This window comes from Scyliorhinus torazame, chromosome 13 (genome assembly GCF_047496885.1).
Source record: "Scyliorhinus torazame isolate Kashiwa2021f chromosome 13, sScyTor2.1, whole genome shotgun sequence".
NCBI lineage: Eukaryota > Metazoa > Chordata > Chondrichthyes > Carcharhiniformes > Scyliorhinidae > Scyliorhinus > Scyliorhinus torazame.
Window position 1 is genome coordinate 22,237,874 of NC_092719.1, and position 16,709 is coordinate 22,254,582.

General features: G+C 48.6%; 1 pseudogene; it reads left to right on the forward strand.

The window, feature by feature from the left end:
• The first annotated feature begins 14,731 nt into the window (after positions 1–14,731).
• The window catches only part of LOC140387792 (ras-related C3 botulinum toxin substrate 1-like), a 30,732-nt pseudogene continuing 28,754 nt past the window's right edge, over positions 14,732–16,709 (forward strand).

Sequence of the window (16,709 nt, forward strand, 5' to 3'; positions counted from 1 at the left end):
TTTTGTGTTGTCTGCAAATTTGGCTATAGTTCCTTCTCTCCCTGTTTCCAAGTCGTTTTTTTAGATTGTGAATAGCTGGGGCCAAAGGACAGAACCCTGGGCCACCCCACTAGTTACATCTTACCATCCAGAAAAAGACCCATTTATCCCGACTCTCTGGGCACGATTCTCTCCCAAAACATTTTGAAGTTAATTTATGGCGGGTTTTTCAGGTTTTCCTGATGGCTCTGCCGGCGAATTCCCCACCACTATTCAATAACACTTCATCACTATGCCTAGATAAACGTCTAAGTACCCATGCCTCGTTGTGTATCTATTCGGCCGGATCAAAGTTGACGCAAGCCTTTTTACCTGCTTGTGTGGCATGGGAGACTAAAGTGCTGGCCCAGTCAGCGGCGTCGAAATTAGCGCAATCTAAATCTCTAAATGCGGCTTTAAAATGTATCCAGAGGCGACTGGCAAAGGCAGTCGGATGTTCTTTTTCCTCTGTCTGCATTTATTGGAACCATTCACAGGATCCCCTTTATTGTGACCGATGGCAGTTAATATGTCTTCCTTCATTTCATCTAAGGTTCCACCCCGTACATTTTGGGGCGCAGGTTGAGCTGATCGTATGGATTGGCCAAGGTTCATAACTATTAATTTTACCTCTTCTTGTTCATCTGAACCGTACATAATTTTCTGTTGGCGAATCGCTTCAAAGAAGCTATGTGGGTCCGCAGTGGGCTCAAATGTTGTGATTTTGTTACACGTGTCCCTTAACTGGGTTACTGTGAGTGGGGTGGTGTAGGTAATAGCAGGATCTACGATATTCCCGATCCTTCTTTCCGTAGTGACCGGATTCATTGGTACCGGGGCAGTTTCACTACTCACTGGGGATGGTGTGACCTGTGCAACCGGGCCTCCGGGTGCGGCTGGTGCATTTATTCCTGGGGTTGGCAGTGGTTGCTTTCAACTCTCAGTTCTCACTATATACATTAGAGCACTTTCCTGTAACTCCTCCCAATCAACCATCTCTTCTTCCTCTGTCCCTACTGTCCCGAAGGTACACATAAATCCCTCTTGAACTGAAAGTAATGAATAGAGTCTCTCTCTATTTCTCGCTGGCATTTGGTGTGGTTAACGCTAGTTAGCCTTTGCTCCTTGGTGGACTGATGGAGCACTTTTAAAGCTGCCTGCAAATTGGCATATTTGGTTTCTAACTGGGCGACCTTCTGTTCGGCCTCCTCTCTTACCGAGACAGCACGTTGTGTGTCCTGGAAGGCCTTGTCATACTGGGTCTGGTAGGTGCTAAGATGGATTATACTGGACTGGTGAGCACGTTTAACATCCGCGATCTCCCTGTCCTTCGCGGCTAACTCCTCCTTCTCCACTAACTGACCATGGAGCGTCTCTAGGCCCTCTTCGGTTCCTCTTAACCGAGACAAGCAGCACACTACGGCCATTGGCTTTTTAAACTTCAACACATTCTTCTTATAAATTTTGCACAAATCATCCCACCAGGTTTGTCCTATCTTCCCCGGACCTGACTCGATGTTCGCACAGAAATTTACCCATAGGGGCCATCCTTTCCCCTTTTAGTATTTCCTCAGCACATCTGCCAGTAGTGGCCTCTAGCAGGTGCGTGTTTCTGTATAAGTTGTTTGCAATATACACAAGTTGTGATCTGTCTGTGTTCCAACCTGACAACAATTCCCATCATCCTTGTGGGCACCCATTTTAGATGGCCACAATAGTCAGACTCTTTTTCCCAGGGTGGAAGAATCAATTACTCGGGGACATAAGTTTAAGGTGTGAGGGGAAAGTTTCGAGGAAATTTGCGAGGGACATTTGTTTACACAGAGGGGGGTTCTCGCTGCCGGGGGAGGTGGTGGAAGCAGATGCGATAGCGATGTTTAAGAGGGATCTCGACAAATACATGTAGAGTATAGGAATAGAGGGATACGGACCTCAGAAATGTAGAAGGTTTTAGTTTAGACAGGCATCATAATCGGCGCAGGTTTTGAGGGCCGAAGGACCTGTTCCTGTGCTGTATTGTGTCATGAGAGAGTACCTTTAAGAAATGGGTGTTTATAAATGGGTATGTATATAAATATCTGCAGTGATAGTACCTTTAAGAAATGGGGTTTATTACTGCAGTGATGTCAGAGAGTGGGTGGAGCTGGGCTGTCTGTCAGCTTTTTATTTTCATTTTAGGCTGTTTGCTGCAGTGTGTGTTTTAGTTTCGTTTTCAGAGCTGAATAGCTGCAGTCACAGCTAGAAGGTGTATTAGAGTCTCTCTCTGTAATCTAAAGAATGTAAATCGATCCTGGTGATTTAAAACTAATAACTGCTCGCAGTAGTGACTTTAACCTGATGTGCTTCTGTTAAAAGGTGTTTTAAGTCTTATGGATGTGAAAAGGAAAGTAAGAATTACTTAGTGTTGTATTCTTTGGGGGTTGTATTTGAATTAATGGTTGCTCAGTTGTTCACTGTATGTTTTAAAAAGGTCAACTTGAGTTCATAGAATAAACATTGTTTTGCTGTAAAAAATACTTTTCCATTAACTCCATGGTACACTTTGGGGTTCTCTAAAACCTGGCCCATAACAATTGCTCTTTGAAATATATATTGTTAAAAAACAAAGAGGTACATTTAATTTCAAATAGATGATACATATAAACATCTCATGTTGTCACAAGAACTCACATTACTTCCCCCATAAATAAGGGACCATGTGCAAATACAGTCTTTCCAATCAGGCCTCAATTTTGTGGGAATTCTCACTTCTCGTCCAATCATTTCTGCCCTTGAGCCAATTTCACCAGTTTCTATATTCCAGCTGAAGTTCCTGGGCACAGTTTGCACTGACAAGGTGCTCATCCACAACTGGTCATTCACTGGGGTCATGGCAGTTCTATGGCATGAATGGTAGAATCCTTACACTGCAGAAGAAGGCCATTCAGCCCATCACGTCTGCACATACCCTCTGAAAGAGCACCCGCTGAGAATCCTTTCTTTAACCCTCTAAATGGTCTGGTGGACTCTGGCAACACTGCGATAATGGGTCTTTTCCAATCCATAATCCCCTTCCCTTCCTGCCTTCTCCCCTCTGCTCTTTTCAGCTGTAAACAACACAGAGTAACACAGTCACTGCTTTATTTTCAGAGATCAGCTCCAACACCAGAATCTGTTCAAAGACTGTCAAACAGAAAACGTCCACTTGTCGAAAATCTTGCTTGGCTATTCTTTATGCAAATTCTTTTTTTCGAATTAAAGGGCGATTTAGCGTGGCCAGTCCACCGACCCTGCACATGTTTTGGGTTGTGGGGGTTGTGGTGTTGGGTGCTCTGGTGCACAGATGAGCCAACACAGTTGTATGTGGTACAACTCTATTTTATTATAACTCTTATAATACAGTTCGTTCTGGATACTCTGCACGTGCTGTCTCCCTGAGTGTGTTTGGCAATAGATGTGTCCTGGTTCTCCTCTCCAGCTAATACTGACCACCAGGGGTCGTGTCTGTGCTTTTATATCTTTCTGTCATTGGTTGTGGTGTTGTGTGTTCTGATTTGTCTGTTGGTGTGTCTATCATGATGTGTGTGTTTGAATATCATGACATCCCCCCTTTTTACAAAGACAAGTGCCTACGTGGTTATAAATATAATTGTGTCGTGAGTGCATCTAAGAGTGTGCGTTTGTGTTGTGTACAGCGTGTGTTTATGACGTAACTATTTACATGGGGCGATGTCGGGTGCGTCACACTAACAAGGTTGTACCATAACAAAACTTGGATGCGAGAGAAAAAAAAACTTGAACATTGGTCCGGTCAGACGATATCTGGAACAATAAACAACAACAGGTTATAATACAGAAGTGTTTGACTTTTTGAACGTATTAACAGCGTTATAAGTCCAGTCTAATGGGTGACCGCCTCAAGAATGGGCTGGTCCTCAAGCCGGTTCAGCTGTGGAGATTTGGGGTCACACTGGTTCACCTTGGACTGTTGGAGGTGATGCTGTTGCCGAAGTCTCTACTTTACCATTTGTTGTACTTCGTGCAGTGCTTGGTTTTTTTCTTTCGTGCAAATATAACATTCAACATCTTTGTTAGTGGTGCCCTGGCTGTGGTTTGGTTCTGGTGGCGATGGAAGGGGCATGATCCGTGGCATCTCCACGAAGTCATCCTTGGGAACCAGTGGAGGATCCGGCGTGTGCGTACGGTGCAGTTGCGAGCGTGGAAGGCGGCACAAAGCCCGCTGATTTCGCCTACGCACCAATCCATCCGCCCTGCATGCCAGGAACAAGGTGGAGTCTGTTTTCTTTTTATGTTTGTGGTGGACGGCATCTTGTAGCCGATGGGTCGTTGCCATCGAAGCAGCACCATCACTAATATCATGCAAGGCGATGACTGTGCCAGATGTGGAAGTTGGCCAAGACCGTGTACGCTGGTTCCGGCCACCTGCTGTGCCGGAAGGGCGACTCCGCAGAGAAACGTCGAAGCATGTCGCCTTGGAGAGAGAATTGTTGCTCGCATCAACGTCTGGCGATGGCGCGAGTTGGTGTGTCCATCTTGGACCGCCGGTGTTGGTTGCCACTGCCGACCCAGTGGGACTGCCACGCGATCCATTCCCTGTCGCCGTGGCATCTGCCGTCACCCTGAGCGTGCCATCACCGAGGCCGCGACACCGCCCGTCCGGAGCAAGGTCTGGCGTGCGCAAATCAGAGTCGGCGCTTGGCTGCTCCCCATCTGGAGTCCGGTCTGCCTTCCGTCGATGCCCCCCGTCCGGAGTCCCAACAGGTTCACTGGAGGCAGCCGAGATTCCCTGAAGCTGCACTTCTGGAGTCGGAACATGCAGGAATGCACCAACCAGTGGAGAGGCTCGAGCCATCGAGGGTGGAAGCGGTGCGCCGCCACCGCAGTCGTCAGTGGTCCCACCGTGATCGTTGAGTGCCTCGGTACGCACTAGGCGAGGTCTGTCACCTTGCACCTTTTGCATGGGAAGTGGGATGCTGTCGTCACTCGTCTCACATCCCGTGGATAGATCGTCATTAGCAGCTTGCTGTTCACTAGGGTTGGGTAAATTGTCAGAGTTTTCATCTGGTGGTGCACACCATGTCGGTGGACTGTCATTGTCTTGCCATTGTCCTTCATTTGGGCTTTTCTTCTTTGGAACTTTAAATCTTCCCCCAGACATTGCAGAACCTTGTTTATTCCCCTCGAATTCTCCCATATGTATGGTCTCGAATATAGGATCCACTGTTTCTATCGACATTGTACCATTTTCCAAAGAACATTCCGTTTCACTTTTCTTCTCAGGTACCTCATATGTAACTTTGTTTAATGTACATGCCTTCATGGTCTCTGGGTCTGATTTTGCTGGGACTGGCATGGTCACAGTCTCTCTTTTACTGTTCTCAATTGCCCACATTATACTCCCCATACATAACTGCTTAATCACTGGGGTTAGTGTGGTACAATGGATAATCGGGTCGACCTTATCTGCATCTTCACCATTAGTGGAAAGCACACTTGGTTCACTTGAAACTGCTGTGGGTTTTAAATTCGTTATCTGGCTACTCGATGTCGGTGTCCTCAGGATTCTTGCTCCAATGTTCTGCTCAATAATCAGTGGAGTGTGTATAGGTTCAATGCAATTAATGTTCCCCTCCAGGTTTGAAGAGTCATTACTGACTAACTGCTGGTCTCCGAAGTTGGGATTTTGCGTCATTGTGTTGAAGGGAGACATTTGTCCCTGCTGTAGATATGATTCAGGTTGTGTTATTTCCATTACCTGAGGATCAATGTCTTGTCCATTTTTTCGATCCGTACTAAAACACTGGCAATTCTCAGTCTGCTCCTTGCAAGTTAAACATTCAATTAATTTCGTTAGCAAATCCTCAGCATCCTTCTGTGGCCGTGCAGCATTATTAATCTCTGTTCGGCTACAATGATCCTGAAGGTCAGCGCATAAACCTTTTTTCTTCGGGCTTGGACGAGGCGATTCCTTTGGCTTGTCTTCAGTTGGGCTTGAACAGTCTTCAGCGCTGTGCCCTTTATTGTAGCATGAGAGACCGTCATGGTCATGCTGCTGTGTAGTGGAGCATGGTAGGCTGTTATAGCCTTCTTGCTGTTCACGGGAGCATGGCAGACTTGCATCGTCTGCCGCTGGTTGGTCAGGAGAGGTTGCTAGACCCTCATGGTCTTGTTCCTGCAAGGACTGCGCTCTGGAGTCTTGCGTTCCTTCCATCGTGGAGTCCGTCCACGAGCTCTCTGTGGAGGCTTGTGACACTGGAGTCACTTCTTGTTCGTGCAAGGACTGCGCTCTGGAGTCTTGCGTTGCTTCTATCGTGGAGGCTGTCCACGAGCTCTCTGTGGAGGCTTGTGACACTGGAGTCACTTCTTGTTCGTGCAAGGACTGCGCTCTGGAGTCTTGCGTTGCTTCTATCGTGGAGGCTGTCCACGAGCTCTCTGTGGAGGCTTGTGACACTGGAGTCACTTCTTGTCCGTGCAAGGACTGCGCTCTGGAGTCTTGCATTTCTGCAATTGTGGAGTCTGTCCACGAGCTTGCTGTGGAAGCTTGTGACACTGGAGTCACTTCTGGTTCATGCGAGGACTGCACTCTGGAGTCTTGCATGTCTTCTTTCATAGAGTCGGGAACGTTGAGCGGGACGTGGACCACGCTCTGTGTATCCGGTACTGATAAGTTGGAACGTCATATCTGCTGGATTGAAGATCCTCAAATCCGAAAAATGAATCCGCATCTGCGTCGGATTCAATGTGGGGGCCGCCAATGTGCAACACGAAAGGTTCGTCCGAGTCATAGTCATATAGGACCACGGAGCTATCATTGGGCTCGCGAGGTCCGGAACACTGTAAAAATCGTCATCGAAGTATTCAAGGTCGGAATCATCGGCTTGTGCGTAGGTAACTGCTTGTCGGAGGGTTCTTCGGAGGTTAAATTCATCTCCTGGGTCAATTTGCGGCACTGTGCTGTCATTCCAGGTGAAGGAAGGTTGTTTTACAGCTTTAACAGATTTTTGTTTTTTTGATTTGGGACGTTTCCCTTTTAAATTGGATTTGGGACATTTCCCTTTTAAATTGGTGCAGTCTGGGGCCTCTGACATCCTGACGCTTGGTATGTAGCACGTAGGAAGCGACTGCGCATGCTCAGATCGCTGTTCCTTTACCGATGGCCGTTTTCTTGACTGCGCATGCGCAGCATCTCGCGCATGCGCAAACGAAACTTCCGGTTCTGCGCACTTCTCGCGCAACTGTGCTAGCGTTATACCTTTAGCAAGATGGCCGCCGACCTCGACCCAGCCTTTTCTCAGGCCCGGGATTTTGGGCTCCGGGATCCCAGCCACGAGGTGAGTACTGCAGCTTTTCTTACCTTTAAGTCCCCATTGGATTGCGTATTCTTCACAGTACTTGGCGAATTTGCCCATGACTGCCTGGTAATCGTGCCTTTGCTGCCTCCTGAAGAACCTGAACCTTCTGAACATTGCTCTTGCCCTTGCACCGGCGACGGTGAGGAGAAATTCAATTTTTTCCTTATCATCCAGGTCTTTGAGTTCAGCTGCCACCAGGAACAACTCGAACATTTGCCGGAATCGCCGCCAGTTTTCGTGGAGGTCGCCGTCGCACTGGAGCGCCTGCGGAACCGGGAGCTCGTACATCATGCCTGGGCACTGCTGGTTGTCTCTGTACACTGAGGTATGCCGGCAGGTATCGATCCACTCCTGTACCATGTGGTGTTGGGTGCTCTGGTGCACAGATGAGCCAACACAGTTGTATGTGGTACAACTCTATTTTATTATAACTCTTATAATACAGTTCGTTCTGGATACTCTGCACGTGCTGTCTCCCTGAGTGTGTTTGGCAATAGATGTGTCCTGGTTCTCCTCTCCAGCTAATACTGACCACCAGGGGTCGTGTCTGTGCTTTTATATCTTTCTGTCATTGGTTGTGGTGTTGTGTGTTCTGATTTGTCTGTTGGTGTGTCTATCATGATGTGTGTGTTTGAATATCATGACAGGGGTGAGACCCACGCACACACAAGGAGAATGTACAAATACCACATGGACAGTGACCCAGGGCTGGGATTGAACCTGGGAAGTTGGCGCAGTGAGGCAGCAGCGCTAACCACAGCTTTTTGCGAATGCTCAGTGTGTTCTGAGCTGCCAAACAGAAAACACAGGCTCACCACGCCTGCCACCTGCACCCACGCCCAGTGTAGGGCAGCAGGTGGCAGCCTCATTCCCACCCTGAGGTAGAGGGTAGCTCTGAAAGCGGTGCCAATTTTGCTGTCAGAGAAGACCACCGATTCTGTCCCGGTAGCGACACCGGTTTGTTCCTATGGCCACGCTGTGCCGGAAAAGCAGATCTCCGCGCGCAGCATGGTCCAGCCACGTGCCCACGCCTCCCGCACCCTCCAGTCCCCCAGGCGGCGGACGCCCGCCCCGACTACCTCTCCTACTTCCAGCTCCCCTTTGGCCAATGCAGCAGCAACCCAGTTCCCCTCCCCCCCCCTCCCCCCCGCTAGATCCTCATCTAGCCATTTTGCTCCTCCCATGACTCCTGCTGACCCCGGCCTCTCCCGCCATTCCATCGACCCCCCAGTGTGAGAATCCCCCCACCCCTTGGCAGTCAGTGTGCGCTCCTCTCCAGCACTGCCCTTCCCCCCTGGCCCCGCCCCCATCCTTCCCTAGCGCAGGAAAAAGCCCGCGCTTTCCGTCTGAGCCGGACCCGCCCCCTCTGGCGCAGCTCCATTTTACGGCCTTACCCCAACTCCCCATCCCCGGGCCTCCACCCCCCCTCTTCCTCCGCGGGGCCCTGCCCCTCCAACACCGACACCCACATTCTCCCACAGCCCCCACATCAAATCCATTCACCCATCCTGTAGAAGGCTATTCCTAATGGTGGCATCATGATTCCCAGCATTTGTGCCCATGTCATAACACTGCGTGTCGTCCTGTGATGGGGATGGTCCTTTAGTTGTTGGACGTGATGTACATAAGGGACTACGTATCCCAAATAGCAGGAGCCCTCCCAATTTTCTGGTAACCATAGGTACTCCTTGCGTCCACAGATAAAGTATGTGTGGTTATATGCGGTCAGGTATCCTTTACTATCAGTCATCATTAGTCTAATCGGATTCCCCCCCCCAGGGGCCTCCATTAGTACGATTTTCAACCGCTGACCAGCCAAAGATGAATAGCCCTTTAACTATAAGGCGGGGCATAGGGGGTTGCCAATTCAAGGTCTGGTCGCACTGACTTGTGCCAACTGGGTAGGTCCCATATGTTTTATGTTTCCTAAAGCATATGCTACCTTTTGGGACTCCAGTATAATTGGGAAGGATCAAACAGGGCGGCTGGCGTGTCACATTAAATCTAGGCCCCCACCATTCCTCAAACCTATTCATATTGTATCCAGCTAATCTCCAATCGAACATATTCTGTGTATCTTCCCCACGTCCTGTACTATTTTGTCTTAGAGCCCATTCTGCTATCTCGTTACTGGTGAATGGGATAGGTCGCACAGGGAAGCCCTCCTCCAAGCATCTGGGAATTTGTGTACAAACCCAACAACTGAATTTATTTACCCTCTCTGCGTATGAGTGGGACATGTATGTCAAGGTGTTAGTGTTCAGTTTACCCTCTACATGATGTTGGATTAGTATGAAAATATATAAAAACATCAACGGTGTCATTCTCTTCAGGTCAGCGTTTCGCTAGTACTCGCAAAGTTCCGTCTGATGTAGTTTACACCGAGTTGCGTGGATCCATCTGGCTTTTCTTTTACTTTAACGGCTGTTCGGGTTGTTAGCAGCACTTGGTAGGGTCCATTCCACCTGGGAGAAAATAATCTTTGTTTAGTGCTTTCACATACACTTGATCTCCAGGTTTAAAGGGTGTGTATTTCCCTCTTTTGCACCTTTCCATGTTTTTTCTTGCTTTTTTTTCCCCAGCAGTTTCACACATGGCCTGGGCACACTTTAGTGATGCCTCACCTACCCATATTATGGCTACTGCCGCTGGAGTCATTGGGGGTTTAGTTCCAGTTGTCATAGGACGTCCCAATTATTTTCTCATACGGGGTTAAACCCGTATTACGATTTCTCTGATTTCTCAGGGCATACATTACTATGGGTATGGCATCCGGCCATAGCAGCCCATTTTGTTGACACACTTTTGTAACTGCAGTTTTAATTATTCCATTCGCCCTTTCCACCATTCCTGAGGATTGGGGCTGATATGGGATATGCAATTTCCAATCAAATCCCATGGCTTCTGTTCGGACTTTGGTCAATTTGCTAGTGAAATGAGTTCCCCTGTCACTGTTAATACCCATTGGTATCACAATCCTTGGATATTCGTCCTTCAACACTTCAGTTGTCTGATGTTCCACTGGCTTATCAACCACAGTAGGCATCACTCCCACCTGCGATCCAGCTATATCATTACCCAAGATAAACTGTATTCCTGGACAAGATAGTTTCTCTATTACTCCTACTACCACTTCACCACTCTTCGCTGGACTTTCCAACCTTACCTTATATAATGGAACATTACTCTCACTCTGAATTCCACATATTACCACCTTTTCTGGCAACATTTTTCCCAGACTACATAACTTCTCATCTCCAACCATCAAAGATTGACTAGCTCCCGTATCTCTTAAAATTGTGACTTCATTACCTGCTCCTCCTGATACACATGAGTAAACTTTACCCACACAAGTAAATTCTTTAAAAAGATCTGGCACCTTCTTATCAATCACCTCTTGATCAGGCTGTACAATATTTTGCACCTCCTTCGCTTCACTTGGGCTTTCCTTTACCACTTTAACAAACCCCACAGTCTTATCCTGTTTTACCACATCAGCCTTCCCAGTGCTTTTCTTCAACCACCAACACTGTGACTTCACATGGCCTAGTTTATTACAGTGAAAACATTTTAAACTTTTCACTTTTTTTCCACCCACCTGGATTTCTTTTTTAATCTGAGGTACACTCTCCTTATTATCTCCCATCAGATCACCTTTACCTTTACCACTTGAGTATTTCTCATGTCTCCAGTTTCTATCCCTCACAAGCTGAAACTGATATTGGAAACCAAGCTTTGATTTATGAACTAATTCATAATCATCTGCCATTTCTGCTGCTAATCTCGCAGTTTTAACCCTCTGTTCCCATATGAGTTCTCACTACATCAGGAATTGAATTTTCAAACTCCTCCAAAAGTATAATTTCTCTGAGAGCTTCATACATTTGGTTTATTTTCGAAGCCCTTATCCACCTATCAAAATTGTCTTGATAGCAACCTGCTTTTAGCCAAGAGTGATGCTCCTGTAGAGAAGCTTGCTCCTGTGCCTTTTTTTTAACTTTGGTTCTGTTATGGTGGACGGAAGTTCAACTGCAGAAGCTTCTAGTTGTGGCTGCTGATTGAGAGCCACTTCCTTAGCTATTTTATCAGCAAATCTGTTTCTCCTGGAGATTTCCATTGTCTGCGGTAGTGTGCGCTTCGCACTTTAATACAGCTATTTTGCTGGGCAGCTGAACAGCATCTAATAAATTTAAAACCAATTTAGCATGCTTAATAGGTTGGCCGGAGGAAGTTATGAACCCCCTGTTTTTCCATAATTGGCCAAAATCGTGTACTACTCCAAAAGCGTATCGAGAATCAGTGTAAATGTTGACTGTCTTACTCTTTGCTAGAATACATGCCCGAGTAAGCGCGAATAATTCAGCCGCTTGGGCAGACGTTCCCGAAGGCAGAGCAAAAGTTTCCACTATCTCGAATGGAGTTACTATTGCGTAGCCGGCCAGGAGGGTTATATCATTTGGTCGGTTCGCGGACCCATCAGTAAAAAAAACGATGTCTGGATTTTCAAGTGGGTGACTCAATAAATCAGGGCGAGGGGTTGTGGTGGCTTCAACCAATTGTACACAGTCATGATGAAACAAATGTTCTTCATCCGAGGGCCCGGGTAAGAGTGTAGCAGGGTTGATAGCTGGCGCTCGCTTGTAGACAACGTTAGTCTCAGAGAGAAGGATTACCTCGTACCCAATGCGTCGAGATGCAGAAAAATGCTGCGTTGCGGATGAATTAAGCAGGAGCAAAACAGAGTGAGGAACCAATACTGTACACGGGTGGTCGAGTACAAGGGGTACTGATTTTTCTACTATGGCGGCCGTGGCTGCTACTGCTCTTAAGCAACTTGGCATACCCTTTACCACTGCACATAGGGCGACCGAGTAATAGGCAAGGGGTCTTTTCCCTCCTCAATGCTCTTGCATCAGGACCCCTGTTGCAAATCCCCCTGCTTCATTCACATAAAGAGTAAAGGGCTTGGCGTAATTAGGAAGTCCCAAGGCAGGGGCGCTCTCTGGGGTCCAGGTAACAACTGAAGGGGCATCCTGTAGGGTAGCCGTGCGCAGTACCGCGTCCATCTCCCTAAAGTCCGGTATCCATTGCCTGCAATAGCCCACCATGCCGAGGAAAGTGAGGGTCTCCTTTTTTGTACGCGGAGTTGGAACCCTTGCTATAGCCTGTATTCTTTCAGACCCAAGCCTCCGCTGTCCTTGCTGCAGCTGAAATCCCAAATACTGATCTGTCTCCTGACAGAATTGCAGCTTGTCCATTGAGGACCTTTTTGCCAGATGTGTCAATAACAAAAGGGTATTCTGTTGACAAACAAGCCCTCCCTCTGAGGCTATCAATAAATTGTCATCATATTGAGGGAATGTTGAGCCTGCAGACAACTGGCACTCGTCCAAGTCTCTTTTAATACTGTTAATTCCGATATGTAAAGCAAATAGATGTTGACTTTCCGGGTGCAATGGTATGGAGAAAACGGCTGAGAAAGTATCCGTTGTTGGTGGTATAGAAGACAAAATGACATTTGGGTCCGGCACCAATGGAGCAATAGTGATAACAGTTTTATTGATGGCTCTAAGATCTTGCACAACCCACCACGCGTTGGGTCTTCCTACCTTTGGAATGGGGAGTTTAGGGGGGTTACTGGGGCTTTTCGTTCTCTTCAGCACCCCTGCTGTAATAGTACGTTGATCACTCCCTCTATCCCTTTTTCTGTTTCCGGTGCCAACCTGTATAGTTTTAGGCAGGGCAGGGCAACGTTCTTCTGTAACTGCACCCTATGCACTGGGGCAGAATGTACTTTTCCAACATGATGTTTACGTTGGGCCCATAGATGTGCCAGTACCTGGGCCAGGATTGAAGTGAGTAAATGATGGCTCTCTCGGGGAGGTTGTTGTATTTCAAATGTAGCGGGCCATTGCTCCTCTTTCCAGGTCACTTTGCCCTCCTGTTTGCCATAAAATTCTATCAGGCAATTTTGTCCATCCATTTCAATATAAATCGCTTTGATCACTTCTCCTATTTGCTTTGCCTTAGCGGGATGTCTTACGGCCAATGTTAAATGGGGTTCTGAAGTTAAACCCATCCTAAAAAGGTCCCTCTGACTATAGGTCAACTGTACTAACATTCCTAATCCCACAACACCGAAAAATAAAAAGGAGTGACATGCAACGATGAGAATTGTGATTCGGTGTCAAATCGGCGCCCGCCGCGATTTTAGCGTTGAAACCTATTCTCCTCCTGTTGTACCCTCAATAACTTCGCTTAGAGAGTAAACGGTAAAAAAGGCTTTAATAAGCTAAGAACTAGCCTGGAGCCGAGACAGGTGCTAACTGGGTGCCGCCCACAAAGCGGCCCCTTATATACGACTCCCAGGTGGGCGGAGCCAGAGGCGGAGTCCCCCAGGGTTCCAAGCCCGGCCATAAAGGGGACATCACCTTACATGATGATAAGGGGACAGTAGTACAGTAACCGTTCATCACGCCTCCCAATCGCGTTCTGCGATTTCGGAGTCAGCCAATGCATAATCCCGCTCTATAACTTCCGTCCACCTGTCGACCAGACACATGGCGAGGACTGGAGTTCAACAAGACCCCTGTGACTCAAACACAGGCAGCTCCAGTAAACGACCACATCACCCAGTGAAGCAGAAAAGCAGCCAATGTGTTTACAAATATCAGTTTGTAAAAAGCCCCGGACTCTCCCTCAAGAAGCTTTTCCAAGTTAAAAGTGAACAACATTAAACAGGTCCAGAAAAACAATCAATGAGGAAGTTTTCACATATTTACATTCAGCTGGAAATGTGCAGCAGTCAAATTATTCTAAAGACTGCCAGGATTTGTTAAAACATCAAATAGCCTTGTATTCAAATTGGTGATCCCTTCTAACCAGGAAATGTGTTACATGTAAATATTTTGTGAGGCTGAGCTGTTATTTGTACAATAAACAAAGATCATTAAGGCTTCTCTCTCTCTGATTGTTGTTCCTCTCTCCTTCCGTCTACCACCATCACCCCTCTCCTCAAAATATAACCCTTGACCTCCAAAATCACCCCCAGAGTCTGCTCCATCTTTCCTGGAATTCCATCCTGAATCTCTCCAACCAGGTTTCCGCCCCTGTAACAATTCTGAAGCAGCCCATATAAATGTTACAAGTCAAATCCGATGCGACTGTGAGAAAGGTAAACATTCGCTTCACATCCTTCTCAACTTTCAGCTGTCTTTGACAGGGGTGACCACACAATCCTCTTCCAACGTCTCTGCTCGCACGCAGCTGGGACTGCACTCATCTGATTCCATGCTTATCCATCCAATCATAGCCACACTATCGCCTCAGTGCGATGCTGAGGCAGATGGAGCGTGGGTCCGATGCAGGCGATAAAGTCTGTGGTGGTCGGTGATGGCGGGGTGAGTAAGACCAGCTGGGTCATCAGCTACACGACCAATGCCTTACCAGGAGAATAGATCCCTACTGTCTTTGACAACTATTCTGCCAATGTGATGGTTGGTGGGAAGCCTGTGGAATCTGGGGCTTTGGGACACGGTTGGACAAGAAGATTCTGATCGTCTGCGTTCACTTTCCTACCCTCAAACAGACGTTTTTCTAATCTGCTTCTCGCTGGTGATCCCAGCATCTTTTGAAAATATCCGTGCCAAGTGGTATCCTGAAGTGAGGCATCATTGTCCAAACTCACCCATCATCCTGGTGGGCACCCAGCTTGATCTGCGGGATGACAAGGACACAATTGAAAAGTTGAGGGAATAGAAACTGACTCCTATCACATATCCGCAGGGCCTTGCAATGGCGAAAGAGATTGGTATGAATTTCCTCCTTTGATTGACTCTGTTGGGCAGCACGGTAGCACAGTGGGTAGCACTGTTGCTTCACAGCACCAGGGTCCCAGGTTCGATTCCCGGCTTGGGTCACTTTGTGGAACGTGTGGAGTCTGCACGTTCTCCCCCTGTCTGCGTGGGTTTCCTCCGGCTGCTCCAGTTTCCTTCCACATGTCCCGAAAGACGTGCTTGTTAGAGAATTTGGACATTCTGAATTCTCCCTCAGTGTACCCGAACAGGTGCCGGAGTGCCAAGGGATTTTCACAGTAATTTCATTGCAGTGTTAATGTAAGCCTACTTGTGACAATAATAAAGATTATTACTATCTCCCCGGAGTGTGGGCCGAGTGGAATAAAGTAAGAGGTATTCGGAGTACTGAACAAACTATTGTTGTTATAAATCCCTGGTACCAGTCACTAGAACTCAGGGGCGAAATTCTCCATTATCGGCGGAAAGTCCGCCGATCGGCGCAAAAAACGGCGCAAATCCCACTTGCGTCACGTCATAAAAATGGGCCGATATTCTGCGGCCCGAAATGGGCTAGCAGCGACGTAACGGGATCCGCGCTTGCGCAGTGGTTCACGCCGTGCAGCGTCATACGCGCTGCACGGCGTGACGGCTCATAAGGCCGCGCAGCTCCCCCCCACCCGACCGGAACAGCCGACCGCAACACCCGACTTGATGGCTGGCCGTCGCTCAGCCCCGAGGTTCGAGTCACGCGATGTGGAGGCGCTCCTGGACGCGGTGGAGCAGAGGAGGGACGCCCTGTATCCCGGGCACGGCCGCAGAGTTGCCCCACGCCACAGCCGGCGTCTGTGGAGGGAGGTGGCAGAGGCCGTCACCGCTGTGGCCCTAACACCACGGACAGGCACCCAGTGCCACAAGAAGGTGAACGACCTCGTCAGAGCAGGCAGGGTGAGCCTCCCCCATATCCCCCATGTCCCCCCTCCCCCAAATCCCCCCTCCCCCATATCCCCCCCTCCCCATATCCCCCATATTCCCCCCTCCCCATATCCCCCCCTCCCCCATATCCCCCCTCCCCCATATCCCCCATATCCCCCCTCCCCCATATCCCCCATATCCCCCCCTCCCCATATCCCCCTCCCCATATCCCCCATATCCCCCCTCCCCCATATCCCCCCTCCCCCATATCCCCCATATCCCCCCTCCCCCATATCCCCCATATTCCCCCCTCCCCCATATCCCCCATATCCCCCCTCCCCCATATCCCCCATATCCCCCCTCCCCCATATCCCCCCCCATATCCCCCATATCCCCCCTCCCCCATATCCCCATATTCCCCCCTCCCCCATATCCCCCCTCCCCATATCCCCCATGTCCCCCCCTCCCCCATATCCCCCCTCCCCCATATCCCCCATATCCCCCCTCCCCCATATCCCCCATATTCCCCCCTCCCCCATATCCCCCATATCCCCCCTCCCCCATATCCCCCATATCCCCCCCTCCCCCATATCCCCCCCTCCCCCATATCCCCCATATCCCCAAGTGAATC